Genomic DNA, 8,140 nt, shown 5'->3' with positions numbered 1-8,140 from the left:
GGGCAAAGATGATGACACGATTTGGGCCAAAAAAAGTATTTTGTTTGATCTTCCTGATTGGAAAACACTCAAGCTGCGTCACAACTTGGATGTTATGCACATAGAAAAGAACATTGCAGAAAATATTGTTGGGACATTACTAGGCATAGATGGGAAATGCAAGGATACAGAAAAAGCACGCATGGATTTGGCAGATATGGGTATACAGAAGGAGTTACATGGGCAAACCGATCTTATGAGAAGCCTCCAACATTGTACACATTGTCCCCGCAAGAGAGACAAGGGTTTGTGATTTTTTAAATTCGATTAAGTTTTCAGATGGCTATGCGGCAAACATCTCTAGCTGTGTAAGTACTCAAGGTGGTAAATTATCGGGTCTGAAAAGTCATGACTATCATATTCTTTTGCAACGCCTTCTTCTAGTTGGAATGCGTGGGTACCTCAACAAAGAACTTAATACTGCATTATTTCAGATAGGCAATTTCTTTAAGCAATTGTGCTCCAAGGCATTAAAAATAGCTGATTTGAAAAAATTAGAGGACCAAATTGTTCTTATTCTTTGCAAGCTTGAGAAGATTTTCTCTCCTGCCTTCTTTGATGTCATGGTTCATCTAGCTATTGACTTGCCTCGCGAGGCTATTCTTGGAGGGCCAGTGCAATATCGATGGATGTATCCAATTGAAAGGTAATTGTTTGCAACCTATAGTAGGAATAGTAATCATGTATATTATTGTACATGTAAGAATTTTTCTATTAGCATTGAGCTATAATTTATCGTAGGTTACTCGGAGTTCTAAAAGGATTTGTTGCCAACCGAGCTCACCCAGAAGGTTCTATCGCTGAGGCTTATATTTTTAAAGAGAGTACAACATTTTGCTCAATGTACCTCGATGGAATCGAAACAGTGTTTATCAGAGAAGAAAGGAATGATGACGGTGGTGATCGTGGCACGGGGTTAGCAGTCTTCACTCAAAGTGCCCGACCATTTGGGTTAATCCGAAGGGGATCTGATGTGCCGATCAATGAACTCGAGATGGCTGAATGGTTTGTCTTATACAATAGTTCAGAAGTGGATCAATATCGAGAATATGTTTTTTTAACTTGCTTATTAAGGTTCAGCTATTATATATTTAGTTGTTTTAGACTTATATGTTACTTATACGTTACGGAATGTCGAATAGGGAACACAAGAACTACATACAAGGTGAGAGTGAAGTTGACATCACAAACAGACAACGTAAAGATTTTCCAAGTTGTTCAAAGATCGCGTAAGCAAAATTAATTAACATGTAGGCACCTTGAGTTATCCTTGTATTTGAAAGTGAAGTAACATATTATGTCACTTTTTTGTTATAAATGACTCAACTTCGAAACCAGCGATCACCGGAAGCTACTGATGAATTATGGTCATTGGCCAACGGTCCTCGTCCGATAGTCAACATATATTCAGGGTGCTTTTGTAATGGTGTCCGATTCCATACCATCAAACGTGACAACCACCGTAAAAGCCAGAATAGTGGGTTAGTTGTTGAAGGGGACCTCGAAGGGCAACCGATTGACTTCTACGGTTACTTGTGCAAAGTTTGGGAATTAACATATATGTTCGGACAACGAGTCGTCTTGTTCCAATGCGAATGGTTCAACACTGGAAGTAAAAAAAACTTTCTACATTGATGCGCATTGCACTAGCATTGATACAAGAAGTCGGTGGTACAAAGATGATTCTTTTGTACTACCGAGTCAAGTGCAGCAAGTATTCTATATTAATGACACTGCAGAGAGACATGGCAATTGGAAAGTTGTCCAAAGATTCAAGCATCGAGGTATATGGGATGTACCACATATGAGTGATTTAGAACCCAATGATGTTGAAGAAACCATTGTTCTCAATCATGCGTTCCAACAAGATGAAACCAATGACGTTGAACCAATTTCCATTGAAGAGCCAACCACAATGGATTTGCGTAGATATCATATTGATGCTGAAATTATTCAAGAGGAGGTCATTTTGCAGTGCCGTGGGCGAGATCAAGCCGGGAGAAGTGTCGATGAAGTAATGGAGGAGCCTAGCGATGAAAAAGAAGACATTGATAGTGACAGTGATACATATCTAGATTTAGAGCCATGATATATTTCTCTAATTTTCTATCTATAGAAAAGTTGAACATTTTTATCTTACATGCTTCTATTTTTTATGTTAATGAAAATCATCCATTTTTAACTTACATGCTTCTATTTTTTATGGAGAGTGTGATTTACTTTTTACTTCATATTTCTTTATGGCTGAATGTAATGTATCTATCTGGTTTTTATTGTGAAAGATGCACAAAGTAGGTAAAAAATTTGTGAAGCCTGGGTGCTTGTCCCAGAAGCTGACGGGATACGAAAGGCAAAGGCAAAAAAGGATTGAAATGAACTCAATGAGATTAGAGGCTCTTGGCATACCGGGCATGTCCAAGGCATTGTTTGGTTCAAATCAGAATGGTAATGAAGGACCGAACAAGATTAGCAATGGCGATGATAATGAAGAGTATCTGCCATCTGATAATGAAGGACTGAATTCTTCTAGAGATGCTGAACTTGTGCCCGTGATGGCTGCCCAACCTACTCTGCTCCCCACCTTTTCTACCCAACAAACCCACGAGCTTTTAAGTCCACCTATTATTGCCAACAGCGTGGGTGAGAAAACTCATCTTTCTGAATCTTGTTATTGCTAAGATATTCTTGGTAAAATGATGGCATTTCAGTGGTTTTGTGTTTTTTCTTTTTTGCGTTCTCTTTGTCTATCACTAGCAGGTTTGTCTTATGGCCTAAAGTATTTAAGTATTTTAGCAGGTTCATCATCAAAGCGCGTGCGGGATAAGACAGTTGGGGAAGGAATTGATAAGCTCATTGCCCAGAATGGCGGAGAAAAGCTCTCTGTTCCAGTACTTGATGAGTGGAATGCTTTATGTGGTATTAATGCCCCAAAGGTAGCCAATCTATTGGGGGTGTATATTAGGAGAATGTGTCCAATTAAGGGCATACCGACGTGGCGGCAAGTAGACGAGGCTACTCAATCTGCTATCATACAATCTGTCCTTGTAATTATTTATTGCACAATATTTTTTTAGGTACTTGTAATAGTTGCATTGATCATACTACATAATGATTTTACTTATGTTTTTAGGACAAGTTCAAAATCTCGGATGATTATCATGGCAATCTAGTAGCTCAACAAGCTGTCCATAGAAAATGCTACAACATTCACAGAAATTGGAGGCACAATATGAAATTGAATTACAAGCATCTTAAGAACGTCTTACATGTGGACCCTTAAAGTCATCCATACGAACATGTGACTCAAGAGGATTGGCGCCACTTAATTGACGATGTGTGGAAAAGCAAAGAACACAAGGTAACTTACATATTTAGTGCTTCAGAGTTTATAAGTAAAATATTTGATCATAATGTTTTCTTTAGATTTTTAATTTATATTTTTTTTGAAGGTGAGAACAAAAGCTGGGAAAAAGAATAGGAAAAAGCTTGAGTACAATCATTGTTCAGGATCTCGGTCATTTGTTGCAACAATGACTATACAGGTAATATATTTTATTCTAGTTTGCTGCAAGTATATTTTTGGAATCCTTTTATGCAAGTAGATCTGTCAGTTATTTTAGTTTTCTTATTATGTAGTGGCTATATGCTAATCTAAATTACACTTTGCAGCCGGAGTTTAATGGTTCTGAAAATCTTGAATTTTCAGAATTCTATAAGAAAACGCATACTAAGAAGAACAAAGAGTGGATTGATCCTATTTGCGCCGTGAAACATGTAGGTATCTAAAATCTCAATAATCATTTAAATCAATTTCTGCTTTTGCAAGGTTATATACAATTAATTATGTTGTTACCTTTGCATTGACAGTCAAAGATGTTAAGCTTGCGAGAAGAATCTTCCCAGTCCGGTGTGCAATTAACATCAGAGGAGATGTCTAGGCAGACACTTGGAAAAAGGAAGAGATACATTCTTGGATTTGGGGATGGGCCGAAGCCCTCTTCATCTTCTTCCACACCTAGTCATGTGTTACAAGACCATGTTGGGGAGTTGCAGAAACTTAAAGCTGAGATGGAGGAGATGAAGATGGAGCGTGAGATAGAGCGTGAGGAGCTGCGGAGGCAATTGGAGCAGGAGAGGAGAGAGCGTGAGGAGGAAAAGAAAGAGTGAGAGGAAGAACAGAAGCAAATTGCACATCTTACAAGTTTGGTGACAGAGTTCTTAAAGGAAAAAACTCAAACGCACAAGTCATCTATCCATCATGATGGGGCCATGTATTCAACTGGTGGTACAAATACTCGTTGGTATGTATTCTCATTTATATTACGTAGGTTATTTAGAGATTTGGACCAAATTAAACGAAATGTCATTGTGAACTTATACTTGAATTTTAGTTTATTATTATTCACATGTGGTTATTGATTGTGTATTCTTTTTTGCTTTCTCAGATACATGGTGGAGTTATGAGCATGTGAAATCTAGTTCTGGTACATGGATAGCTTTTGTTCAAATGATCATGGTGGAGTTGTCTACAAGCAGAATCTAGTTTTTGGTATAAGAATATTTTTGTCTACATGATGGTTGTTTGGATGAATAGCAACATCAGATATTTTGGAATTTTTAATACATTTTGATGTGTTTGGTGATGATTATCACCTTAACATATAGTATGGATGAAACATTTTGATGTATGGTTAATAGGTATGCTTGACTTTAGACTTATAGATGATAATATTTATAATGAATGATTATGGATTCTCCAACATTGTGTATACTTCTATTTGGATGAGCAAATGTATTGTGCAATATGGATATTGGATAGGCTGTGTTGTTTGTACAGGATTTGGAATGAGCCCAAAAATAAATATTAAGCTTAAAATTTGAATTGTTAATTAAATACATGCTAATACTTTCTGCCACCAAAAAATGTTTGTTGCCAATGCATTCCAATACATTCTGCGACCAAACTATTGGTGGGGGAAGATAAACATTCAGTGACTATTTTTTTGGTAGCGGAAGACAAACGTTCCACGACTAACTATTTGGTCGGCGTTGAAATTAGCGACAACAGATTTGGTCGCTGATAATTTTCTTCGGCAACCAAACGTTAGTCGTTGTTGGTGTACCTTAGGTGACCACACAATATTGGTCGCCAAAATCTTTCAGTGACTAGGGTTCGGCGACGAAGGGTATGCTAGTCGCGAAAAGGTTTCGGCGACCAAATATGGTTATTCGGCAACTAGAATCTTAGTTGCTGAAAGTGTATTTTCTTGTAGTGTTGGCTGCTTTCAACAGTTTGGCTTGATCATCTTTGATAACATTTATTTCTTTTCTTATAAAAACTATATATGAAAGCTTCCTCAATTTGAAAAGAATCATCCCATGTTTGTGTTTTCCTGCAGCCAGAAAGTAATATTTCTTCAAAGGGATGGAAAAAACTTCTCATCAGAAGTTCCGAAACGAAGTATATGCACAGTATCTCTTGTATTGGAGGTATTGCTCCTTTCTTGATGGTTGGATTATCCTAAAAGAGGATTTTGATGTACCAGTCCCCTTTTTTCAGCCCAACCTCAAATCGTCACTTCATTTTGTTAAAATAAGACGTATAGGATTTTTTTTTTTGGGAATTGAGATACAGCATGGTCCTTGCCATTCAACTGATGACTTGTACCATAAATAACAATCATGGCATTAATTTCCTTATTCTTAAATAACAATTACGGCATTAATTTCCTTGTACCATGAATTAATTTTCTTGTACTATGATTATCTCAAACAAGAAGATTGGAGACGTGGACCATTAAAGATATCCGTGTTATAATAATAGAAAAAAAATTAGAGTTACAGTTGTTGTTTAACATAAAGAAATTCATGAAGTTAGTTGTTTTTAGCATAAAGAAATTCAGAAAGTCAGGTATTAATTAGACAGAAGGGACTACTCTATTTTACTTACAAAATTGTTAGGTTCTAAATATTTTTTTACATGAGATGAGGATTCATTTGGGATAGGATTAGAAAAGGACTAATATATCAAAATCCCAAAAATAAAATGGTATTAAAGAAATTGGTGTTATAATAATAGAAAAAAGAATTAAAGTTATAGTTGTTGTTTAACATAAAGAAATTCATAAAGTCAGTTGTTTTTAGCATAAAGAAATTCATAGAGTCAGGTAATAATTAGATAGGATGGATTACTCTATTTTACTTACAAAATTGTTAGGTTCTACATACTTTTTTACATGAGATGAGGATTCATTTGGGATAGGATTAGAAAAGGACTAAAATATCAAAATTCCAAAAATAAAATGCTATTAAAGTAATTGGTGTTATAGTAATAGAAAAAAGAATTAAAGTTATAGTTGTTGTTTAACATAAAGAAATTCATAAAGTCAGTTGTTTTTAGCATAAAGAAATTCATAGAGTCAGGTAATAATTAGATAGGATGGATTACTCTATTTTACTTACAAAATTGTTAGGTTCTACATACTTTTTTACATGAGATGAGGATTCATTTGGGATAGGATTAGAAAAGGACTAAAATATCAAAATTCCAAAAACCCCTGCGGTTGCCGTTGAAGGAAGAAGGGCTGCTATTGATGGAGGCAGGGCTATTGGAATAGAAGGTAAAATGCTATTAAAGAAATTGGTGTTATAGTAATAGAAAAAAGAATTAAAGTTATAGTTGTTGTTTAACATAAAGAAATTCATAAAGTCAGTTGTTTTTAGCATAAAGAAATGGATAGAGTTAGGTATTAATTAGACAGAAGGGACTACTACTCTATTTTATTACAAAATTCTTAGGTTCTAAATATTTTATGACATGAGATAAGGATTGATTTGGGATAGGATTAGAAAAGGACTGATATATCAAAATCTCAAAAATAAAATGCAATCTAGGCACACAACTTTCTCCGGAAAATCTTATCAAAGGGTTGGCGATCAAGCGGTCCTACATTTTAGACATGAATAGGTGTCGAATCAAATTTCTCGCGGATGCTGTGGTGTTATGCTCTGTCTTGCATTTCAATGACCGTCATTACATTGAGCAAAGTCATGCATATTGGTATATCAATCAACTAACAAGAGGCCTAATTGGTTTTAAATTTTATTTTTTAGGAGGCAAAAGATGAAAAGGGAGATCATAATACTCCAAGTTCTCAGTATTTTCTACGCACGATCAGTTTAAAGAGGGAGTGCAAACTGAATTTAATCGCATTAGCTTTGTGGTTTTAGATCCTTCATCCCATCGATAAACTTCACTAGAATCGTGTGTGCTAAATATTCGAATGTATGGCTTCCTATGAAGTTGAGGAAAGCAGAAAGGTGTGGATAAATAAATCACGACGTCACCTTTTTGTATCTGAAGTAATCGAAGATTCTCCATATTTCAACGAGGCATGAGCGTTGGATAGCGACCGGCCACATGAAAGATCGATCCATGCAATACTGGCATGCAACGAAAAGAAGTTTTCTTTTTTCGACGTAATGCAACGAATAGCATGCAACGAATAGTTTTCTTTTTTCGATCCAGTCAGCATAATGCGTTGGACTGATATCAGCTGCAAGAAAATTTATACTAATATTATGGAAAGTCGGTGCTCAATTAATTATGCCTTCTGAAAACAAAAACAGATATAAAAATCAAGAGCTCAGCTAATAAAACAAACATTCCCTGCACGCATAGAAGTGGAGGAGGACAAGTAAACAAGAAAAATGGTCTACCAGGAGATTTACCCTGAAAGCCTTGAGAGAGTTTTCTTGTTCTTTTTTGAGGCTAAACTGGATGCTACAAGTTAGAAGAGCCAAAATATTTGCTGTGCAATTATTATGCATGCGTTCCTCTTAATTTTAGTGTGTTGATTGGGATCGCATGGTGACAAAGTATAGGCCTCCACCTTATAAAATATCATAAGGTCTAATCCATTGGAACAACCCCTATAAAATATCATGAGGTGTAATCCATTGGAACAACCCTAGACTGGTAGTTGCTTTTGATCATTGAATTCTCCTAGGGAAAGAGGATGCATACACACGCATGCGCGCGTGCATGACCTCTTGGAGATACCTGACAATAATAGAGTGTGATACTATTTCTTTAACCGGT

General features: G+C 36.0%; 1 long non-coding RNA gene across 1 annotated transcript; it reads left to right on the top strand.

Moving 5' to 3' along the window:
• The first annotated feature begins 3,385 nt into the window (after nt 1-3,385).
• Nucleotides 3,386-3,842, top strand: LOC120110360. Its single transcript, XR_005511294.1, has 3 exons — nt 3,386-3,397; nt 3,489-3,581; nt 3,709-3,842. It is a non-coding gene; the product is annotated as an uncharacterized LOC120110360 (long non-coding RNA).
• Nucleotides 3,843-8,140: the final 4,298 nt, after the last annotated feature.

Source organism: Phoenix dactylifera, chromosome 4 (genome assembly GCF_009389715.1).
Source record: "Phoenix dactylifera cultivar Barhee BC4 chromosome 4, palm_55x_up_171113_PBpolish2nd_filt_p, whole genome shotgun sequence".
In the NCBI taxonomy this organism is placed as follows: Eukaryota; Viridiplantae; Streptophyta; class Magnoliopsida; order Arecales; family Arecaceae; genus Phoenix; species Phoenix dactylifera.
Note: the sequence above shows the minus strand (reverse complement) of the source record. Positions and strands in the feature narration are given on the sequence as shown.